Source organism: Pogona vitticeps, chromosome 1 (assembly GCF_051106095.1).
Source record: "Pogona vitticeps strain Pit_001003342236 chromosome 1, PviZW2.1, whole genome shotgun sequence".
NCBI lineage: Eukaryota > Metazoa > Chordata > Lepidosauria > Squamata > Agamidae > Pogona > Pogona vitticeps.
The window spans coordinates 118865427-118890728 of NC_135783.1; the positions used below are offsets into that span (position 1 = coordinate 118865427).

The window sequence follows — 25302 nt, forward strand, 5'->3', positions numbered from 1 at the left end:
TTTTCAAATCCAGTTCCTTGTTGCTGGGCATTGTGCTGGCATAACTTTATGTTACACTGGCATGAACAGGATACTGGCTATTATGCAGCAAAATTTACCTTCAGTGAGTTTTCTTGTCCTTTTAGAGACTATTGAGAAACCATTTGTCTCCAGAAGCATTCTTGACTCCAGCCTGGGAATGAATGTTTTCCCTCAAAACTTTCCCAAGTTTTCAATATTTTGTCGATTTTGTCATTTTCTTTCTGTAAAGCTAGACAGACAGACAGACAGACAGACAGAGAGACAGACAGACAGACAGACAGAGAGAGAGAGAGAGAGAGAAAGAGATGTGTGTGTGTGTGTGTACATATACAGATATATGTGTATGCATATAAAACAAGCACAAAAGAAGTGAGCAATTGGGGGAAATCATGGAAGTCATGGAAGCAGCCCATCTGGCCTTTAAAAGTCCAAACAACAAGGCAGTAGCCACCACAGTTTGGTGATTCTGTGCAACTGCAAAAATTGATCTTTCAAATGTGCAAACTCATCTTCACAATGACAAAAAACAAACAAACCCAGAGACAAAAAAACATGTAAAGAAGGTACATGCTTGTATGTAGAAGTACACAAAATCTACTGTCAGCTGGAAATTTCCCTAGAAACCAGAATTAAGCACTTCAATGGTGGAGACAAATGTATGTTAGGAAAGGATAGGAGTGATCATCAAGGTGCAAGGGGACATGAACAGGTGTCTAGGATTCCTTACTGTTGCTTGCAATGCAAGTGTTCATTACTTTTCTGACTTTGAAATGACAGTGATAAACAAAAACAATACATTCTCTTTAATTGATGGTTTTGGAGACTGTATTTAAATATGAGCCTCATTCACAGTAGCTGTGCTTGCTACAACTGGAAACATTATAAATGAAATACATTTTATCCTGCAGGATCCTGATGAACTTTCTTTGTTCTATTTTGTTTTTAAAGGTGAACCTTGAAATTGAACATACAGGTCAGCCTGTTTTAAGGTCTGAGTTCTGCAATACTTTTTGCTGCTTGGCTTCACTAGTGATTCTGAATTTTTATTTTAGCCTCCCCATCCCATCTGTTTATCCTCACCCTTTCTGTGAACTGCGTTTGACCCATTGTCAAAATACTAACCAAATCTGGGCTACTAGTCCAATTCCAGGTCAACCAGAGTACAAAACAAAGAATCCAGGGCTGTTCTTCAACAAAATGGCACCTCCCATGATTTTTTAAAATATCAAATATAGCACTTCTTGATTTAAATGGTTGAAATAAGAGGAACTGAATATGATTAAAAATGGAAAGGGGAGAAAAGAAAATATTAGCACCTTATAAGGACCATGTTGAACTGGCACCACTGAAAGAGAGTTATAGCTTCACTCTTCAAAGAAACCCAAGATCTTTCTTCCATGCTCCAAGCACTGTAAATAAGATCAGTGGGTTGTATATTCTTTTACAATGAATCTCCCTTTTGGCTTAGCTCCAGTGCATTTATCGGTGCTTACGTATAAAGCCCTAAATGGTTTAGGGCCTCGATATTTTGCAGAATGCCTACTCCCACCAAGTTCTACCCGTGTCACTCGTGCGAGTCAGGAGGTGAGGCTGAGGAGCCTAACGCCAAGGGAGGCCCGGAAGGAAAAGACAAGAAACCAGGCCTTCTCGGCGGTGGCTCCTCGCCTTTGGAACAACTTACCTCCTGAGATTCGTGCGGCTCCCTCGCTGGGTATCTTTAAGAATCAATTAAAGACATGGTTATTTCGGCAGGCCTTTCCTCCAGACAATCCCTGATGATCCTCTTTCTTTCCTCTCTACTTGGTTTCTTCCCTTGTAAAGTTTTATTATTTATGCTGTTTTATATATGTATATCTTTATTATTTGATGATTGTGAGCTGCCTAGAGTGGTCCTGAGTTGGCTAGATAGGCGGGATATAAATAAATAAATAAATAAATAAATAAATAAATAAATAAATAAATAAATAAATAAATAAATATATGTTAAATCAGTAGAGAGAGTTATTGACTTAGTTCCACTATCAAGATGGCATGTGCATATGAATACCTGTGTTTGTATATAGGCTTAGCGTGGTTAGATCAGTGTCACTTTAGGTCTTTTCCTCCAAATAGGCAAATTTTGATTTTTCTTTTCTTGTTAGTTCAGAGGCATCACTGATGGAGTTCATAATAGCTGCCTTCTGCTGCTTTTTTGCTTATGTTATTGGGCTGGGGGTGGGCAAATCATTTTTCCTGCAGTAATTTTGATGGCATTCTGTAACTATGATCTATGTGCTCTTATGTGGACACATACCTTGTGTATGATTGATATTGCTTCAGTCACAAATTAACCATCTTCTTCTGCACAATATTACCCCCAAAATAGAATAAGAATGTCAGCGCTGCAGTTTTTTCTGTACAGCATCAGGATAAAACCAAAACTGTGGCATAATCCTAGTATTAATACCAGTGGTGGCAAATCAAGTAACAGCTAAACAGGGATGATGGCAAGTCTTTGAGTCCAAGTCTTTGGGTCTGTGTCCCAGGTCTGAGTCTGAGTCTTTGGGTCCAAGTCCAGATTCCCAAGCCTCGAGTCCAGGTCTCAAGTTGTTTGCCCTGTCCCTCCATGGAGTGCATGCACAGTGACAGTGGGCCTGGAAAGGACAGCAGGTGGGCATGTGTGCATGTGCTGAGACAGTGGACTGACTTCCCTTCCCAAAGCTGGTTTCTGCCTCTGCGCATGCACCAGCCTATCAACTGGGTGGCAACTGCATGGGTGGAGGCAGCAGCCAGCTCCTACTCTTCCTCTGAGGTGGCAGGTGGAAGTAGGGAGTCCCATCCCTAATAGGGACTCACAAAACATGGAAAAATGGGTCCAAGTCGCTAGTTGAGTCTGAGTCTTCCCAAAAAGTACTCAAGTCAAGTCCAAGTCAAGTTGCCTGTGCAACTTAAGTTGGACTTAAGAGCAAGTCATGAGTCATGAATCCCCATCCCTGCTGTTGAAAAGGATTCACTAATCATCAGTGTTTTGCCACCAGTGGAGAAAGAGGGATCTTCAGATCTGATCAGAAAAAAAGGCAGGAAATGGCAATAAACACAGAGGTAGAACAACACAGTTACGGACTGGCTAGCTTCCTTCACGGGCATCAGAAGCCCTGGTAGAAGCTGGGTACTAACTAAGCAGTAATAATGACATACTTACACCATGCTTCTCTAAACTCATGCCCTCCAGATGATTTGGATTAAAACTCCCAGCATCCCTGAACACACATTTGGGGTCACTGTACTTGATGTCCAAAACGTGCAGTAAGTACCAGGTTGGGGAAGGTGTTCCTGTCCTCATCTCTTCCTTATAGGTCCAGAAATCTTCCTCCCTGCTTCCTTGGCTATCCCATTTAAGTGGGCAGCAGTATTTATCAGGAAAATTATGCCATTGCCTTCCACAGGTCAATGCAACCAGCCCACAATTGTAACTATGTCAAAATATTCACCCCTGTACACTGGCAAAACAAATATAAATGTTTAATGAATGAAAGCCCACTGAGACAGTTTTCACTGTTTCAGATACCTGCCTTTGTAACAGGATTTGAAATTGTGATCTTCTTGCCAGACAGATGGAAAAACAAAGAAATCCACAATAAGTGACCTTCTGAAGCCTTCAGAGGATATACTAAGAGCAAGAGGGGCATTGTTTCCATGGACCAGAAAGTCTGCTGTTTCTAGTGCTTTGATGGACACATCTGAGCTCACAGATAGACTTAAAGCAAACAATCCACTTCCCAGGGTTTCTTTTAACTGGCCATGAAGAGTTTGAATGCACTCAGAAGCTTCTATTGCACAAATGTAGAAATATGGAAAAGTTTTTGCAAGACTCTACCATTTCCCCGCTTCCTCTCTGTGCTTTATACGAGAAAAAAATATAGGAAGGTTCTGGGGGAGAGGCAGGCAGGAAAAGGAAGGAAGGAAAGAAATGGCAGATGTTTGTTGTTTTTGGTGAAGAAATAAACTCTAGGTAAGTTCTTCTCGTCCTCAAGAATTTAACAAACAAAACAAAAAAATAGCAGCAGTAACAAAAAACACAACAACCCAGAAACCTGCTTGGATCTCCAGAAATATTTAATTATCCAGAAGCATTTGGGATGTGGCATAAAACTCCCATATGCATTATGAACAACAGGAGATTTGCTCTAACCCTGTGAAATATATTGTCGCATTTGAGCAGAATTGTCCTTGAGATAGACTTGAAAAATCTTTGACTCCTCCATTGTTGTGACAAAGAGCTATGCAGTTTATTTTTTTTTTTAAAAAAAAACTGTTACCTCCTACACAAAGGAATTAGTACACCTGATGCCATGTGGAGTTGTGTTGTAGTTAAAAGAAAGACGGAACAGTTAAGCCAAAGCTTGCAAAAGTTTAAGATTGAGGCATGCATGAAACTTTTGAAGGACAGAAAAGCAAGTTTAGAACAAAGTGACAGGCAAGAGTTAAGCTCAAACTCTTTATTATGTAACAGTGATATATCCATTACTGTTGACTGAATTCAAATTGCTCAGCACACTGTATCTCATTATATTTGCCTATTTTTAGTGAAGTAGAAACTGCCATTTCAATTAACTGGACCCATTGCCAACAGCACAATTTGACTTGAAAGCTAATAGTTTATGTGACTTTCAACTCAGGTAACTACAGAAGATCACGACACGTCTGACAGTCTGAAGGGGTGACATGAATGGGTAAAAAATAAAACTTGTACCGGTTCCCATTTACATTACAGGCTTTGACACAGAAATGGATTAATGTTGTGCTATTTTCTGTCCTCATTAAGTTCTTTGTCAAAAAATGAGGCATTGGAATGTTAATGTCTTGCCAGTTTTAATGCTTAATGTGCTATGGAGTCTCCAGTGAAACGTTGTTCCCCTTTAGCTTCTCCGAATATTTTATAATTTGATGGGCTGTGAGACCTGCAGTAGGCAATAGACTTAAAGTACAGGAACATAGGAAGCAAATGCAGTATAAAAACCTATGTGGGATAAACTCTTGACTAGTTTTTACATGCCACCCTTCAAATGCAGAAGACTAGAATTCTAGAATGTTGCTTCTGGTTTTTTGCCTATGCATATTTCAATATGAATGTGAGTTTCCTGACATACAGAATTGGGGGCCAAGAAACTTTTGTGGGGGTAATATATATATATAATGAGAATTATTTTATAGGGCAGCATCTACATGATGTTAATACCAAAGACAATATATATATACATACAATATATATATATACAGTATTGTCTTTGGTATTAACATCATGTAGATGCTGCCCTATAAAATAATTCTCATGGCAGCTGAAACTGGGAAACAAAACAATTTAAAATTCAATCACAATAAAAACAGCAATAAAGCAGCATTAAAAATACCGCACTTCCAAAAGATGCTTTTATTCCTGCAATCATCCTGCTTCAAACACAAAATTTTATAGCAGGGGGGACACACAACATTGTTGTCCTCTATTTGTAAAGCTGATTTTTCCCAGTCTTTCTTCACAGGGGAAAAAAAACATTAAGGAAAAAGAAAAGGTGCACCGTGAGGATGTTCAGTTTGTTTCTTTTGGGATATTTTAGGAGGGGGTTTCATCTCCCAGAATTCTCCAAGAATTCCCCACAGAGTCATAACTTCAGATACCTTCATTTCACACACTTGCACATGGACAACTTGGAATATCAGTTGTTGTAGAACATAAGTAGATAAGATAAGAAATAAGAAATTTATTTGTCATTGCACTCACAAGTGGGTGCAACGAAATGAGGTGCTCTTCCCCAAGGTAAAACTGGACAACATCACTACAAAAAAAGTTAAAAATATATACAACACTCACCATACAAATATAGATACCCCATTTCTCCCAGCAATTAAAATTCCACCAAAAACTTATGACCCCGCATTTAAACTCAATACTGCACTTGGGTAAAAGCTGTTCTTGAATCTGCTTGTCCTTGCTTTCAATACCCTGAATCTCCTTCTCGATGGCAATAGTTCAAAGAGCTGATGTCCCGGATGAGAGGAGTCTTTCAGTATATTAGATATCTTCCTCTTACATCTGTTCTTATACAATTCTTCCAAAGAGGGGAGTGAACAGCCAATGATGTTTTGGGCCATCTTGATCACCCCTTGAATTGCCTTTTTCTCTGCCACTGTGAGGCTCGTAAACCATACACAGAGACAGTAGGATAATATGCTCTCAATCGAACTCCGATAGAAGGTGATTAACAAACTCTCAGTCAATTGTTGCTTTCTAAGAGTCCTTAGGAAATACAACCGTTGTTGCGCCTTCCTGATTAACGCAGCGGTGTTTGCACTCCAAGTCAGGTCATTTGTTATGATGGTCCCAAGAAACTTACATTCAACCACCTGTTCCACACAAACTCCGTCTATATACAGTGGCTGAATGTCTGCTCTTTTTTTCCTATAGTCCACTATAAATTCCTTGGTTTTTTGGATGTTAAATAGAAGATTGGTTTTTTTGCACCAGCGGGATAGCTGTAATACCTCATCCCGATACGCAGACTCATCATCCCCAGAAATAAGTCCTACTAGTGTAGTGTCATCTGCAAATTTGATAATTCTATTACTGGGATGGTTATTGGTGCAATCCGATGAATAAATGGAGAACAGTAGTGGACTGAGGACACAACCTTGTGGAGTGCCAGTGCTGAGAATCTTGTCAGTAGGAGGAAGCTACTACAAGCATATCTTGACTATTGGCTTCCCAGAAACACCTGGGTGGTCACAATGAGAACAGAATACCAGACTAGCTTTTGGGCTGATTTAACATACCATTCCTTATATTTTTAACTCCACACTTCTCGGTGCCACCCAGAGGAAGGCCCAAAGAAAAATCAGATTGCATGGAAAGAGAGCCAGTCCTTCCAGCATCCTGCCCAGTTAGTAATGCTGCATCCATATTGAAAAGGGTGGTGGTGGTGGTCTATGGAGATTTTCAAAGACAAACCTTAGAGCAACACATTGCAGTGGCTAAAATGGAAAGCATCAGGGCTTGAATCCCCGAAGTAAACGTTTCTCTATGCAAGTAGCGTTGTGGCTGATACACCTTTCTAGGCTGATAAAAGATGCTTGGGATTATAGATTATTTGGGCATCTCTCAATTCCCCGAAACTATGAACCTCTACTTGCAGGTCAAGTGCAATATTCTCTAGGACAAGTTGAACGCTAGTTATGTGGGCAGATGAATCACCCACTAACAGCATCTCCAACGTATCTGGAATGAGCTTCTGCTTATTGCCTCTCAAGTACTAAATAATACTTTCATGAATTACCTATGTGTTTGTGGAAAAGAGTAGTAGAGCTGGATGCCACTTCCATATAGGTGACATTTCTTTCCAGATTTACAAATGTCTTACTCTGTAGCTGAACTTAGACACTAAAAGCAAATGGCATAGTTTTTCTGGTTTATATCAGGAAAAGATGCACATTTTAAAACAGAATTCCTGAAACTCTTAATTGTTCTCCATCCATGACAACCACTGCAGTCCTTTCAATTTTTGAATTAGCCCATCCGTCAAAATGTCAAGAAGACCTTTGTCCGTGACTGCTGAATACCACATACAGTAATGACATAGGAACATGCCAGGTAAGTAGGAGGTTGCTTTTGCTATTTAGCTTCACACCAAATGGGTAAAATATCTACGGTGACCAAATGTTAAGAGAAGTGGAGAGGGAGAGAGAGAAAAACAGCTGGGCATACAGCAAACCATTCAAAAGTAGCTTCTAATTTTGGTGCTATGGTTTTCAGGTTCATTAAGAATGCCAATAAACTCCAGATGTTCAGACTATGCTTAGAGAAGCATAACTATTTTTCCAAAATAAGTTATTTGTATTTCCCACATGTAAAAAGGCAAAGAAGCACAAAGAAGGTGTGAGATTCTTACTTTTCATATTTTTCTTTGATGGCCAAAATTATTTTATTTGTTCCAAAATCCTTCAGCACATGTTCATCCATAGAGAAACATCTGTCCACTAACAATAGCTGGTATTGCTCAGAGTAGATTAATTCAAATGATGTAGTCCTGTATTAATGTACTCATTGAGCACAGGGTGCATCTCAGCAGTTTGTCACAACCATAATCTTATCATAAAGCCTCATTCTCTGCTAGCTAGTATTTCATTTTGCCCTTTTATTGGTAGATGTCAAGTCCCAAACTGGAGAAGATTTGGGATTTTATCACCAGAGGTAAAAAGCAAATGTTGCCAAGGCAATAAAAATAAAATAAATCTTAATAAGTATTTGCCATGTGTTGTGTAATGGATCATTTTTTCAATACAAGAAAAGAACAAGGGAACCGTTAGACCCAAGAATGACAAATAAAATTCACCTTAACAGATGTAGATTTGCTTTAATGTTGTGTGCGAGGACAATAAAGATGGCTTATAAAATATTAAAGAGGCACAGTGAATCTTGGGTGGCTGATCATATTCCAAAATGTGTATTTCATTACATCAGCCAGTCTCTGAAGTTGGCCACAAATCCTTTTTATTCAAAATAATAAAATCCGGAGCTAAACAGACAACATAATTAGGTCAGTTTGAGAAGTAGCTGCGTTAGTCTGTGCAAGCACATCAGGCAAAAAAAAAGTAATAATATAAAAAGAGAGAGAAAAAAGTGTTGTGGCACCTTTACTATTATATTTTAATGTAAGCTTTTCTACACTTTCTTAGACCACATATGAGGTGGAAAACAGGGATTGACACTGTGAAACATTCATGCTGGACTCTTAAGACTCAGTGGTGTCTGGTTGCATTTCACAAGTTAGGACATTATTTTCTTATTTATGGTTAGATCTCATTAGTAGAGAAAACTAAATAACAGAATCATTATTGTTATTATCATTTCTGAACAATAGGGCATATTTGGAGAAAAGTTCTAAGATCTCATCCTTTTTTTCCAAAACAGAATGAGTCTGTTTTGAAAACAGTGGCAACATGCCACTGCATATGGCCATGGGCAAAACACACAGGTTCCCTTGAACTGCCAAGGGAGGGAAATCCCTCTGCCTTTTATCCTTCTTCTGTTGTCTAGGGTGGTTCTTGAAGGTTTGCAAGTTTTTCACTCTCCTGTGGATTTTATTTTCTAAATAGATTTTTTGTGTGTGAGGAACTATCAATAGGAAGGAGCCCTTGGTGACGTAAATTGACTTCAAGAGATATATGCTGTGATTTGCCCAAGATTATTTCTCAGAAGGCCACCCACCCCCAGTCCATCTTACAACACTAACTAGACTTATTCTGAGCTCTTTGGAAAAATAGCCATATTGGAACATCTATTATACTGCCCTAGACTTCCCACCAAAATGAATAATTCAAGCTTGTCTTGAACGACACTTGTCAAGTTTCCTCATTTGTCAGGAACCAGTCACTTATATAAGGAAACTGGGAAGGATTAGAAAGGCCTGCTGTAGTTGTGTGGGTTTTTCTGTGCTCTCTCTTTTAAAGTATTTAAGCTCCTGGTCATAGTTGCATAGGACTAAAGCATTCAATCCAAACCATTATAGCCTTTTAACTCACTAATAATTGTCATCAGCAGGTACATTAGGGACAATTTAAATGCCTCCAGAAAAACACAGGCCAACGGGAGTGAACTGGCCTAACACCTCCACTGTCTCTCTATAAGAGCCCAGGTTCATCATTTGCTTCTCTGCCTTAAATCCCATGCTTCAATAGTTGGTGTCCAATAATGCAAATTGGAATCTCCTTTTTTTCTTTTCTTCAGTGGAGTCTTAAGCATCTGAGAAGCACAAGTACCTGCTCTGGAGGGTTTCCTTGTCCCCTGAAACAGGTTTTGAGGATGGCCAAAGGACTGCAGCAGGAATGGGAAACTCAGCTCCGATGCTAGAAGTCACTCTTTCAGCAGAATGGACGCAGTGGGATTCAGCCGATGGACAGGAAAAAATGGGAACAGATTGCATAGGCAGATAAAAATGTGGGTTCGAGCACTTTTGAAAGACAAAATACTTACTGAAATCAAAGTAACTTATTGGAGAGAAGCAGATTAAATAATGTAAAGTGCACAAGAATACCTAGGTGGACAGAGGTTTTCTAGACCAGTGGTACACAATATCTGGTATTTTAAGTCCCATGAAAAACTCTATCAAAAGAACCCAAATCCCTCTATAATAGAAACAAAGAATTAAACCCAACAGCTCGTCCAAAGTGAAGCACACTCACTGAATCAGTGTAACTTTCCAGTGATTTACCATTTTCCCATTGATTCAATGGGAACAATCCAGTTGGAAATAGTTATCCAATTGAGGCCAAAAAGCCTACTTTCTTGAAGAAAGAAATTGATAGGTTTTCAGACATTCTGTGACAGAGTAGCAGAATTCCAGGTAAACACCAAAGTATAATAGCCATATAAGATCTTCCCAGAGGTTATGAATACACCAGGCACAAGAATAGTGTTGATAGTAGTTATTCTGTTATTTACAATATATACAGGCAAGTTTTCAGTTCCAAAAGAATGCACAGTAGTTTCCACAGAGTTTTAGTGCATATATCAGTAACAAAGTCCATTAAATAAGTTCAGTAGTTGTATACCATTTGTTCCTTCCAACTTGCCAGAGTTCCTTCTCAATACCAAGCACGTAGACACGGCTTCCACCAGGATTCTCAGCAACAGGAACAATACGATTCTTCTCCAATAGCATCACCCGCAACAACCCACAGATTGTGTGTGCTAGTGCTACTAGTTTTATCCTAGTATTGTCCAATCCTATATTTGCATCCACAGCTGTTACAATCACATCAGCTGAGTCTGTTCAAGCTTTGCTTTACTTTACACTTCTGATCCTGACAATACTTACAGTTATGTAACAAACTTGATTTAATAATTCTATCCAGGTTATTCCCGACCTGTCATTCTGCTTATATATTCAATAGCCTGGTATGCAGGGGCACAGGGGATTTGAAGAAACAAATTAAGGCCAGCATCCTGTTGGGGTTCTGCTGAGTGGAAATTCCTGCTGGTTTAGTACCCCGGGGTCATATCACTTGCGCCAGCACTGAGATTGTGCAAGTGGTGATTTCCGTGAAGCAACCTGCCCTCAGTTCGCACAGTGGCAACATCTGTGGGAGCAGCATGGTCACACATTAATCTGCTCTCAGGACTTCCCACTTGGTGGAAACTCGGAAAGGTTGTTGTTCTTGTTTGTGCCATCAAATGGCCTCTAAATTATTGAATTCTTAGTAATTTATAGTAAAACATCATTTCCTACTTTCATCTTCCGCCTTTTCAGCTGTGCTGAGATGAGGTGGAGAATGATGTCCTGCTGCCTTTTTTACTTCAGGAAGAAGCTTGAGGGCACATATAATCTCCCCCCCCCCCTTATCTCAGGCAATCAAATTTCTTAGGACAACCCCTGCTCTTCTGGTTCATTTCCCCCCCTGTAATTCTGAACTGTGGCTTAGTCAGGAGAATTTCTAAAATGAATTCTTTAGCTGGAGTGGAATCAACTGACTGAAGCATTTGGTTGCTTCAGATGTATGCAAATCCTCCTCATTCTCTGGGCTGCAGGTGTATGACTTTTACTTACAAAATCCGCTTCTTTACTATCATCCATATTAGCCGCGGAGTATACTTTAAAGCCACGCGTACATATATGTATCTTTGAATTTGCTCAGTCCTCTCTCTGCTATACCTTGGGTCCTTTTTTAAAAAACAAGTGGTGGGGTAAGAATATTTCAAATAAATAAATAAAGAAACTAAACTTAGGAAGGTGACTTCATAAAGTGCATTAAACTGTTTTCTAGTTAAATCTCTTAGAAGAGATTATTTATTTAGGATGCTGACTTATTAAAAAGAATATTAAAACATCTTATTCGTTTGAATCTCTAACTGTGATCCAGAGAAGGGAGGCAGCTAATACATGCATCTCAGCAAGATAGAAAGAAATCAGTAACCAAGAAATTACAAGCACAGGGCTCTGTGGATTAGTAAATATATATAAATAAAAATTATAACTCATGGAAATTGGCTGAGCACCTAAGCAGTTGATTCAGCAGAAAATGTCCCTGCCCTTGGGATTCTTTTTCCTTCACTTTTAAAGACTGCTGATCAATCAATTTTCAAAAGCAAATATGGGGGGGGGGAATGGAAGCTGGCCTGTTGCCACAGGGGAAGATTCCTCTTTTGCTTGAGGCCTCAGTGTTCTTGAATCTCCTTTTTCTTTCTCTTTTGGCTCATTTGACCCATATACAATATTAAACGGCTCCCTGGCTGACAGACAAGGCCATCTCATCATATGGTAAATGGTAATACACTCCATTACATCGTAACTTTAAAATCACAGCCCCTCTGAGGAAACTGCACTCAAAACTTTAATAGCTCTCTTGGTAGACATCAGCCAGGAACTACGGCTGCTAACAGGGGAGAACCCACCTACCTAAGCAAGGTTATCCTGCGGGATGGTGTATACGTGGCCCATAGCATAGTCCCATTACTCGGTTTTAGATAACCTCACTCAGTTCCCAGCAAAGGAATTTGCTTCTTTCCTCCATCCTCTGTCACCTCTCTGTTCTAGAGAAACTGCACCTTTCAGCAACTGAGGATGTAGGGCTCAATTATGTACAAGTGCGAAAGAAATCCTACTATGAAGGTATAGTGCATATCCCCTTAACATCAATGTCCCTTATAATTTAGGAGCTGGGTCACATATTTAGAGACATACCTAAGGGGAAAAAACATAGACATTCTATATGTGAATACAAGAGTCACTTAAACTTGGTTAATAATGGGCTCAGTATGTTACTAGGAAGGGGGGAAAGTTATAAAATGCCTGCTTCTGTTTTTTTGAAGAGTATTCATCCCAGCTTAGCTAATGTTACTAACATCTGGATTCCCACTGGAAGCAATAGGACTTTGTATCTTGTTCCATTTCTTTTCAATGGGACTGACTCATATCTCAAGCACATTTATGCTTACATGAATGGTTTCATCTATTTCAGTAATATCTAGGCAGCAGTTCTCCATGGTAGCAGACAGGTTCCCGCCCCTGCCCAATATTGCTTGGAACCTACATGCAAAGTATGTAGTCTTCCACCTTTATGCAGTGTTTTTGAATCAGAATTGTGTCCTCCAGCACTTGCTGTTAGGATGCACACAAAGGCACATTTACAAAAGGAATGCATATGACACACATGATATTCTGGAGAGAGAAGGAGGGAATAAGGAATTGCAGATGGATTAAGGGGAAGAATGATTATGAAGATCCCAATCCATAGAAATGTCACCAATCTGCAGAGTTGTCCAAAGGCTCATCATTCAAAAAGGAGTGCTCTAAAGAGACTGTTGACAAATTAAAAGGCTGACTAACAGTTGATCTACACAAGAAGTTATTTCATTCAGTTGCAGGGTGTTTTGGAACCTGATGACATGGACGAGGCTCCAGATTCTTCCTGTCAGGAAGTAAAAAAGGTATGAGGGGGATGTAGAGGCTGGCTGATGGTGAAAATGAGATGAATGAAGATAGTTCCTGTGATACCAACATTCTGTGCTGAGGTAATCCAGTTCCCCAGAAGCTGAATTTGGTAACTTTATAGCTATATTAGCTCTTTTTTTGCAACAGGGCTGTTAATATTTCGCTAGACATGAGACTAGAGACAGGGCTAGAAGAGCAAGGCATTCCCACAAATTTCACCATGCGTGTTATTCAACATCAAGTTGATTTCAATTTACGGCAATCCCAGCAGAGTTTTTAAGGAATATAAAATATTTAAGGAGTCATTTTACCAGTGCCAACACATTTTCATGGCTGGCATAGTCTGACATTCTACCCACTGCACTACACTGGATTTTCACACATTCCCTTGGGGTAGGCAAACCCCCCTCTAAATTGGCTTACCTGTCTGCAACTCCCTCCAAAGTCATGCCAGAACCCTCCCGGTTAGAAAATCTCCTCAGTATTAAAGCCCAAAGGAGCCTATTCCTGTTCCAGTCCCTGGTTCGTCTAAGACAGTTCGTATCTTAGGAACTTAGAGTGAAGCATGTCTCCTAATAACTCCTCCCTTAAGAAACTGGAAGTGGCCATCTGGGCACTTCTGTTTTTCTGTTTTGTTTTGTTTTGCTTGTTTAAGGTCCAACAATGTTCGGGCCTGATGCAGTCCACAGTAGGGTTTGGGGAGATGAATTTGGTCCTAAAGACTGTGGAGTTAGCTTGAAACAAGACTAGAACAAGAGCATTACAAAGATGTATCATTGGATGCCTTTTTACTTGACGCCAATTGCCATGCTTGCATCACATGCCCGTAGAGTACTAGTGGCACTGTTGTGTAACTATTTATATTAAATGTTCCATGTAAAACCCAGAGTAGAGGAGCCATAATTCCTGGCTTGAAAAGGTTCACAAGTTCAACAAACAGTCCAAAGTGTACAATTCATCAAAAATAAATGTCTAGCTTTGGAAACATTATATAGGAGCATAATGTGCCTCTGTGTTTTATAGATCATCTAAAAGCCCAAATGGAATAATAGCTTACTCCAATGATAATTAAAGTGGAAATATCTCATCCAGTAAATTAGCCATTCCTGTTCAGTGTGCAACTGCTTTCTTCTCGCAGTTTGCACTGATCTATATAGATGAGCTGAAATCCTATTGCTTAGTGTAGTAAGATGCACTATAATAGGTCCATTTAAATCAATAGAACTTACGGAAGAGTTGACTTGCCAAATCTCCACTGTTCCAATGGGCCTGCTCTACTGAAACTCCCTCTACTGAACAACATAACTTCAGTCAATGATGACGCCAAACTGAGTTTTGACTCATTTGCAGTTAAAAGGTTTAGCATAGAGGACAAATTGTATGACATCAAGTTAGTTCTGACATATAGTCACCTTTTCCAGTGTTTTCTAGATAGAGAATTCCAAGTGGTTTACCATTCCCTTTTAATGGGGGCACCCTGGGTCTGTGCAGCTTGCCCAAGGACACACAGGCTGGTTCTACTTACAGTAGGCCTAGTGGGGAATCAAACTTCTGACCTCTAGCTCCATAGCCAGATACCCAAAACACTGCACTATTCAACCAGTTATAGAGAGCAAACAGATGACTTAAAACTCTAAATTAACATTATAATCCCAAGATCCGCAACCTACTTTAAAATTGCATGTGTACTTGTACACAATATTGTACAGCAATATCAAGCAATTCTAAAAATGGGAGCAGCCCAAACAAAAATGTGTAACTTTTAAATTGGGTGTTGGATCAGCACTAAAATTGGCACATATGAAGTAGACCATCAGTTCTTTCTCTGTGCCCACATTACCAGCAGGAAAAAGAAGGCCAAGCTGTACATGACAAAGTGCAGCCAGAATGTTGACATCAATGGCAGCAGTCAAGATAGTCTACAGGATGCCCTCTTCCGTACACTCACATTCATAAAGTGACATCACACAATGGAAAATCCCAGAAGCTGACTCCTTTTTTTTAATCAGTTATCCATATCTTACCCAAACACAAAGCAATTATTGTGGCTGTTTTTCAACAAGAATGAATGGTGAAATCCCATTTTTGAGTTGGTTTATGGAATGCTGCATTGAGCTTTCACACAATATATATTGCTACACACCTGTGCAGAAATAATTTACTTCACATATTGCCATATTTGTTTGCTTCTTTGTTTGTTTCATAGATTTCTATAGTGTCCCACTAGTGCAAAGTACTATCTTAGGTTGTTCTGTGTCTTCAGCCACCTCTTGAAGGTTGGCAGGAAGGGGGCCAGTTTGACCAAGAGCTAGTTCCAGAGAGCTGGTGCCACAGCTAAGAAGGCCTGACTTCTATTGGATGTTTTCATGGCCACCTTTGGAGTAGCAACCATGGCCTGGGTGAATCTGGCAGCATGGGTTGATGTTCTTGGGGAAAGATGCTCCTATAAGTAACAGGAGCCTCAACCTCTTATGTTTGCTACCATTCACATTTGTCAAAAAACAGCCCTGAAAATTGCTTTGTGTTTGGGCGAGAAGTCATTAACTGATGAGAAAAAAGGCATCTTCTGGGATTTTCCCTTGCTTGGTGCCACTTTGTGCATAGGCATGAGCACAACAGGGCATCCTGTAGACCATTTTGACTGCTGACATGGATATTATCAACATTCAGGCTGCCCTTTGCTATGTAAAGCTTGGAGTCCTTTCTCCTGTTGGCAACTTGGGCACAATACTGTGCAAATATATCGGGCCCATGCCTGGAGTTCATAAGCTGGAGGCTTTTTGAAGAACTGAATAGTAAGTTCTGTCAAGTCAGTTCTGATTTATTGCAATACTCCATGTGAAATCTACATGCTGAGATGCAATGAAGAAACTTGTCTACAAAATTATTAAGGTCATTCTTCCGGCAGTCAGAACATTTATTTAATTGTATGAAAAATGTAAAGTAGATGGAAGTTAGCAGAATATGTACTGACCTGTGTCCTGTTTGGAGAATAAGGGAAATCAAATGTATTCTCCTCCTCCAGCAGGCAGCCCATCATGCAACTGATCATGAAGGCAGCTGCAGTACTAATCAGACAACCGGTGTGAGATTGGTTATTTGAAAGGGAGCTTGCAGGAGCAGGTCAAATGGTCACATGACAGCCTTCTGCAATCACATAACAAAACAGAATACTAGCCATTGTTTTCAAGAAGAAACATAACAACCTCCACTAGTAGGAGCAAATGCATTTTGATTTTTGGCATCATTTTTCAATCACTATGGTTGGTTATTTTGAACAAAGTACATCAAAGCCACACATTTTCCTGAATGGGGTAAATGGCAGCTTCTTTAATGGGCATATGAAAGACTTTTTATTCTCAGTAAGTGCAATAGAAATGTTGGCCAGAATTCTACTGGTGTTCATGTGAGGGTTGCATAACTTGCTGTAGCTAACTGTGACTAATTAATGAGATTCCAGGGATAGTCCCAGTTTCATGCCTGATCATGTGCCCAATTGCACCATCCATATATGCTGCAGCACCTCACTGATCAGCTGCATTGAGCTGTAACAAGTTGCACACACCTTATGTGAAATCAATTGGACTCCAGCTGTTAGATATCTTCCCCTTTAAAGCTCCCCAAATACACTATATGAGTTCAGAGATTTCTGTAGTACAAGTACTGCAATCTTACAAGTTCTTTCTCATTAATAGCCTTTGCATTTCAAGTCACCACACATTCAGATTTCCTGGCCATAGCTCTTACAAATTCGCACATATCCGTATTCCCTTCTATGAACTGTTGGGTGTATGTGTGTATGTTTGGAGGACAATGGCACATCAGTAGTGTTAATCTAACTCCCTGTTGGAGAACCCCAAGCATCATCCTGCAGAGCATCTTTTCCCCACTCCTCTTTTACAGATGGCTTCAGAATGTCATGATATTCATTTTTCTTAAAAGTATTCATATTCATCCCAACTCAGATGCTGTAGGACTATTGGTTCCATCAGCTTGGGCTCACTGAAGGATTCACCTGGATGATCATAAAATCCCCATTCTGTTTTAGAATGTGATGTCTGGTATTGAGAGTGGTTGCTGACCAGGATACAGGCCTTTAAAGAGCTCTTTTAAAAACCAAGCAGAGCTGTTTAAAAGGGATAAGCTGCACAAATGAAATGATTGGTTAGAAAATTAAACTAATAAAGCTTTTCATCCCTCATGATCTTGCTTTCCTAATTAACCTAGTTGCAAAATGTCTGTGCAAGTGATAACATTAAAAAGTGAAACACAGTTTTAGTTAATTTAATTTCTTAAGATAATGGCAATGGCCTGTAATAACCACATTATGAAAACCTCAACTTTTAAGGTTTTTCCTTAGATTTATCTAGATTGTTTAATGAACCTGATTAGTGATTATTATTAAAACTGCTTAGCTCTGATTCAAACACATTCATTTTTACTTACCTTTTTTTTTAAAAAAATTACCTGCAAAATCACCCACGTGGTTGGAAAAATCAGGATGTTGTTGGTAAATATTAGTTATACTTCTCAAAAATAAATGTTCACCAATATTATCAGTACAATATATTCAGTATTAAACAGGAGAACCAGATACAGGTTCATTTACATTGAATACAAGAATAATATTATTGTGGTATAAAACCATAGGAATGCAACTAGCACAGTTACAGGATAATACCCTGGTAACATAAGTGAATATCTACAGAGAATTCAAAATTCAAAGTTTAAAATGTAAGTTTCATTCCTTAGATTTCTTACTTTGCTGGAGTGTGTCTGTGTTTTTTTCTGTTTGTGTGTGTGTGTGAGAGAGAGAGAGAGAAGGGGGAATCGGAAGAGAATGAGAGAGAGTTAGAAGGAAGCTGAGAAATCTCACTATGAACGCAAGCATCTCATGATTATTTGGGTCCAGCCTGTTTAGTTTTCTCCTACCTGGTGATGGAAAGATAGAATTTGCTTTTGAGAACAGATCTGATGCCCTCCACTTTCACAAGTCAAAGCAAGGAAGGCATTTTATCCTGCCATTGTCCTCCCTGAATTGAACCAAAGAGATCAGGTTTGAATTTCAATTCACTTCCAACTTCAGATAGGTGTCTATTCATGCCACCAGTACGCTGATGACACTGAGCTCTACATCTCCTTTTCATCTACCTCAGTGGATGCCATTCTGTCCCTTCAGTGCTGTCTGGAGACTGTACTGCAATTGATGCAGGTGCATGGGCTGAGGCTGAACCCAGACAATACGGATGTCCTGAGGGTGGGCGGCCCATCCATTAGCAGTTTGGGAAACTCCCTCTCTTTTTGAGGGGTGACTTTCACCGCAAAGAATGTTCGCAGCTTGGGGGTCCGCCTGGATCCAGTGGTCACCATGGAGACCCCGGTGGTGTCAGTGGTCCGCTCCACCTACTTCCATCTATGGTGGATTGCCCAGCTGCATCCCTATCTTGATGATGGGGCGCTCACCACTCTGGTCCATGCGCTTGTAATCTTGAGATTAGACTACTGCAATGCATTCTACATGGGGCTACCTTCAAGATTGCTGCTGAATCTTCAAATGGTACAGAATGTGGCGGCCAGACTTCTTAGTGGGATGAGAAAACATCAGCATATCTCTCCCACACTGGCTGCTTTGCATTGGCTGCCCATTCATTTCTGCATTGATTTCAGAGTCCTAATGATGATATATAAAGCCCTAAACAGTTTAGGACCTCAGTATTTGGTGAAACGACTTCTCCCACCTAGATCTACTCATATCACTCATCATAGCCAGGAAAGACGGTTGAGGGGCCTAACGCCAAGGGAGGCCCGGAAAGAGAGAACAAGAAACCAGGCCTTCTTGGCAGTGGCCCCTCAACTATGGAATAGTCTTCCATCTGTGATTTGCCTGTCTCCCTCGCTGGATGCTTTCAAGAGCCAACTTAAGACCTGGCTCTTTAGGCAGGCCTTCCCCCTGTCACTACCTGAGCTTTACTTTTCTGTTCTAATTTTCTATCTTTACTTTTCCATTTTGACTCTTTTTCCATCTTGAGCTACATTATTATTATGTTTAAATTGTGGTGTAAAGTGAGTATGAATTGTTTTTGTGCTACTTGTAAGCTGCCCAGAGTAGACGCTGTCTATTAAATAAATAAATAAATAAATAAATAAATAAATAAATAAATAAATAAATAAATAAATAAATAAATAAATAAATAAATATTAATCTTTCTCCCTGGAGAAAGTAAAACAATATTGGTAAGACAATAAAATAAGGGTTGTGTATGTGCCTGCTATGTATCTACAAAACATTTATTTTTACACTTTGCCAGGATGCTACTAGGCCTTTATGCCAGCATGTTGGTGTAAGTTAGAAGAGTTTTTGTTTCAGTCCAGGCAGTTTAGTTGGAATGACACAAAGACAGCTTCTTCTAACACCAAGTGTATTTACAGTATATACAGAAGTTCAGCAGTACAAACTGGTAGCATGACATTCTTTAGAAGAGATTCTACATCTTCTCCACATGTCCACAGTTATACACATGCACATTTACATACAGCCAGTCAGTGTGGACATTACATCATTCTAGACTGCACGATTCAGCATTTTGCACACCTGTCAAGTATGGCTGCTGATTATATATTATTAGGCCTTGTTCTGCCTCAGTGTGGAAATTATTCTTGACACAGCGTAAGTGTAATTGTGTAAGCCCCAGCAACAGCAAGTCGTTGATAATCAATGAGTTTGTGCTTTCATTCCTGGCCATACAACTTTACACATGGCCAGGAATATGAACAGTTATTTCCCAGCAACTTATCACTGTGGCTTACACATTTACACTTATGTAATCCAGTAGGATTATGGCCTGTGCTGGGGTGCACTTTTTGTGCATCAGAAAGGACAGCCCTGCTAGGCAAACAATAAATTTATTGATGAATCAAGTGGAGCCACCATTTCCAACCTGGGTATCTCCAGACATTTTGGATGGCAACTTCCATCAGACTATTGGCTAAGTTATCTACGGCTAATGGGAGTTGGAGAGCCAATCAACTGAAAGGACCTAGGTTGGGGAAGTCTGGAGTAAAGCATGTACCAGATACGGTAGAGAAATTAAAAGACATTAGAGAAACATACTAAAGCTGAGAAGCATACGGCCTCCAGATGTTTCTGGACTATGTCTCCCATCAGTTCTATCCAGCTTACCCAAAGATGTCACCGACAACATCTGCAAGACCATCCCTAATTTATAGTATTAAAAGTTTCGGTTGAGCTTTGACATTTTATAGAAATAACAGGTCAATTCTCCTCAGAACCTAAACGTCTGCAGTTCATGTTTCCTTTTGCCTGAGATGTAGGAAGAGGCTAGAAAAGCCACCTCTGCACGTTAGATATTTCCTCCCATTTCATATGCAGTAACACAAAATTGCCTTACCTCTAAATAATACTTCAGATTATTTGAGTATTCTTCATTAGACCTCTCTGTACATGGACAAGGTCTGTGAATAGGCAGTTTGCTACTATAATGATCTGAAGTATGTAATATGCTTTCTTGTCATCATTGTTATATTTGTAACTTTGCTTTCTCTAGCAGGAGTTCTGGCCTCTTGCATGCATAGGCCCTGCAAAAACACCATATCTGAACTCACATTGTAGTCCATAATACTATTTGAGTCTAGGTATTTCTGACCAGAGTCTTCCTCTTCTTCTTCACTGTAGAACAGAACAGAAGTCTTTAAACTCATTATTCATTTTAAAATGAATAGCTCATCTTACAACTGTCTCTATTACTTAAGCACAGTAGTAGATTGACAGCTAGAACTGTGACATGCAGCTAATGAGAGAGATATAATTGGTCTTTATGATAAGAGACTAATTCCTATTGTTTTGGGGAGTGGACAGATAGATAGTTAGAGCTAGCACTTTACAATGAGTCCAATTAAATTTCACTTTGATTACTCAAGTGGGCATTTTTATTTGCCACTGATTTATAAAGCAGAAGCGAAGATTTTTCTTTTCCAGAAGGCCTTTCAAATATCTTTAGCAAACTGGAGTATGAATGGTGTAAAATATAGATGAGCAAAAGGCCATCACTTCAAAAATCCATCTCTCATTCCTCCATAGTAATCTTACATGCCGCTGACATGCATATTTTGCAACATATCCGTTGCTTACAAACACCCAGACAGCACATACATTATACAAAGCATTAGCCTGCAAAACCTAGGACAGGTATTCCTTGGAGAAGATATACTTTGCTTCCCTTATCACATGAATTCCTTCTTTTTCCTCATTAATCTTATAAATAAGATGTTCATCTGAAGCCATTTCTGCCGTGTCAACATACAAATCTTGAAAAGTAGGACACAAAATTAGAGCTTTTTCCATCTTTTGAGGATCAATCTCTCTCCAGTACCAGGGCAAGCGTAATTCATTCACTCAAAGACATTGTAGCCATATGGATCATGCAGGAGGGTTGTTACGCCAAAAATAGTTCTGACTCATCTGGAAATACATCATATTATACTTCGGCTATCTCAAAACATTGTTGGACACGATATGCTGATGATGATGTCTCTAGAAATGTATCATTTGTCAGCCAGATCTCAACAAGTGCAGACGTACTTATGAATCTGTGCTTTTGACTTAGAACTATGATGGCCTGGGTTACTAATAAATCCTCAAGGTAGTAACTTTAGGCCTTGTCAATCACATAATTAGTTGTCATTCTTACAGCTTCTGAATCGTAATAAATTCAGGGAACTGGAAATGAGAGCCCAAGATGAGCTTATAAATCAGTGAGCAAAACTATAGGGAAGACCACAAGGTGAAAGTCAGGTTCTTTCTCCCCATCACTCATTTTTTTTTTGCTATATTGAAGGTTGAAGCTGAAAGCCCTGAACGCATTGTCTGTATTGGAAAGTGGAGGAATCTGTATTATGTCAGTGCATCCAATGTATTTTTCCATGTTTCTTGAAGCTTGATGGGGGTGGGGTGAAGGATAATGGGAAAGTATTTAGGTGACTGGTGGAACTGCTGGATAGCTCTGTGGTTTAGGTTTCTGGCTGCAGAGCCAGAGGTTGGGAGTTTGATTCCCACTGTGCCTTCTTGGCTGTCACTGGACCTGGTGATCCATAGGGTCCCTTCCAGCTCTGCCGTTCTACTGCAGTTCTAAGATTATTATTCTAAGACTCAGTGTTGATCAGATCATAATTAATCCACCAGGTGTCAACCACTAGAACTGGTTAATGGCAGGATTATTCTAGACAAGGGGACGTGGTGGCGCTGTGGGCTAAACTGCAGAAGCCTGTGCTGCAGGGTCAGAAGATCCGGCAGTCGTAAGATCGAACCCACGCAACGGAATGAGCACCCATCGCTTGTCCCAGCTCCCGCCAACCCATCGCTTGTCCCAGCTCCCGCTTCGAAAGCATGCAAATGCGAGTAGATAAATAGGGACCACCTCAGTGGGAAGGTAAACAGCGTTCCGTGTCTAAATCACACTGGCCATGTGACCACGGAAAGATTGTCTTCGGACAAAACGCTGGCTCTATGGCTTGAAGAGCGGGATGAGCACCGCCCCCTAGAGTCGGACACGACTGGACAAAAAAAATTGTCAAGGGGAACCTTTACCTTTACCTTTATTCTAGACAAATGGAAATGTTATCATTTCAGTAAGGGATGGGATTAGGGTTGTCATTGTCAGGACACCCAATGAAGCCTCAGGGAGTTGCAGTCCTTCAGTGGGTCTCTAGGGAGGGAGGGAGAGAAACCTCAGCGGTGCTGAAAGAGAATGTTTGATTTTTGTGTGTCTGCAATGTCTCCTGGCTGTTCTGAAAGATCAAGAGGTGGAACCTATTCCTGGCTCTGCAGTAAGATGTTAAAAATTTTGTTTGGGATAGTACCAGAAATGGGGGGAGAGCTTTTTTGGTTTACAGCTCTAGAAATCTCCAGCCAACATGGCTGTCTGAATAGCATTGGAATTATGGCACTTTAAAGAATGGAACAGAGAATAGTAATAGTTCTGGCCAGATAAAAGAATAAGGAACACAAATATGAGAAATGAGACAAATATCAATTTTGTTTGAATCACAGCTTTTCAAAGGGTTCATGTGGTTGTGTGTGTTTGTGTCACTTTTTTGTAGACAGCTTCTCACCTATACAAGGACTGGGGAAAAGAAGGCCACCCCACACACCAGTTGGGGAGAGGGAACAACATATAAGTAGTTTGCTGGAGTCGCTGCCAAGCTGAGGCTTTGGGCAGCGTGACTCATTCTTTGCCTCCCCACAGATAGTGCGGGACCCTACAAGTCTCACGAGAGTTGTTTAAGAGAAGGGGGAATGTGTGGCTATATAAGGGGTATTCCCCCTTCTAACCATCCTCTTCTTTTTCTGGCATTGCAAAGGAAAAGAGGACTCCGTCCAATCCTGCGATTTTGGATTCGTTATTGAGACCGGTTGCCGAAGGACGGGAGGGTAACACCGGCTCCCTCCCACAGTTGTGTTCCCGTTTGTTCTATTTATTAATTAATTGTGTGGAAGAACATTCTTTTATATAGTATACGTTTTTATTATTGGGCTCAAAGGGGAAGAGGGTGGCAGCGGCGGGGGGGGCGGTGCCTGCCGCGCTGAGGAGCGAGCAGCTTCACGTTTGAAGGATCAAATAATAACAAATAAACAAAGAACAGTATGAATTTTATCAGGCCTTTTAAAAAAGAAAATAGGAACATTGGGGGGGGGGGTAGAGCCTAGGATTGAAGAGACTACACTTTGGTTTTAGCAGTTGTGTCCCTTGGCCTGGCACAGCTCTCACCCCCCACCCCCAGTTTGAATAATTTTGGTGCGAGGGTGCTTGGCGTGGCATAAGGTCGAGATAGTTGGTGAAGTCATGCAGCCCCCCTTTTTGTCCCTGCCCCCATTGCATATAATTGTACATCGTAATAGCGGAGGTAGGTCCGCTGGGACTGGAATTCAGGTCCGGCTCATGGTATATTGATTTTTTAAAAAATAATAATAATTTGCAGTAGCCTTGAATCAGAGATTGATCACCAGATGATCCGACTGGATAGGCCTGAGTTTTTTCAGAAAGATGGAGTCCATCTGTCTGATATGGGTTTGGATATTTTCCTCGAAGACATCAAGGGGGGCCTGCTTGTTGAGCTCACAGCGGCCCCATGGCGGGCATGGGACATATCGTGGCTAGTCCCTATGCTGTGGCGGCTAGTGCGGAAAGAACAGGTATTTTTTGGTGAGTCCCTCTGCAAGATCAGGTAAGCTAACAGTGCATTGGGCCTCCCAGGGCTGCAGATCATGCAATTACAGCACCTGGGGGGAAAACATGCATTGGGCCAGTTCCGGATCCATAGTCATCAAGTAAAGATGGCTCGAGGTCTGGGGGTGTTTATTTAGCGGCCAGCCGGGTTCCTGCAGTTTTTAAGAGGGGGCTGAGGGCTCACCCATATGTTGATTGACTTACCTGTTCCAGCACTACCACAGGCCCCTTTGCCAAATGACTGGCAAAGTTTGAATTACAATCAATAAAGTCTGGCCTGTGTTTTAATCCATACTACTTGTCTCGCATCTTTATTCTGGGGTTGGGGGGCAATTATTCATATGTTGTTCCCTCTCCCCAACTGGTGTGTGGGGTGGCCTCTGCTGACACAGAGGCACTAGTATATAACATATGAATAGTCTTATGTGTTAGCATGTTTACTCTGTAAGAATATGGCTGGGATCACCACAATTGTGAGCGTCCTCTCGATTCACAGGGGTCACATAGTTGGATAGAGAGGAACGTGTCGGAGGAGATTGGGCTAAAATAAAGGATTATCTTGCTACCAGCTGAAATCT

The 25302-nt window shown here is 40.4% G+C and overlaps 1 long non-coding RNA gene across 1 annotated transcript in view; it reads right to left on the reverse strand.

Moving 5' to 3' along the window:
• LOC144586958 (uncharacterized) overlaps positions 1-25302 on the reverse strand; it is a 103313-nt gene that overhangs the window by 57141 nt on the left and 20870 nt on the right. Inside the window, exon 2 of the long non-coding RNA XR_013542060.1 lies at positions 16456-16628. This is a non-coding gene — a long non-coding RNA (uncharacterized LOC144586958). The remainder of the gene's footprint in view (positions 1-16455; positions 16629-25302) is intronic.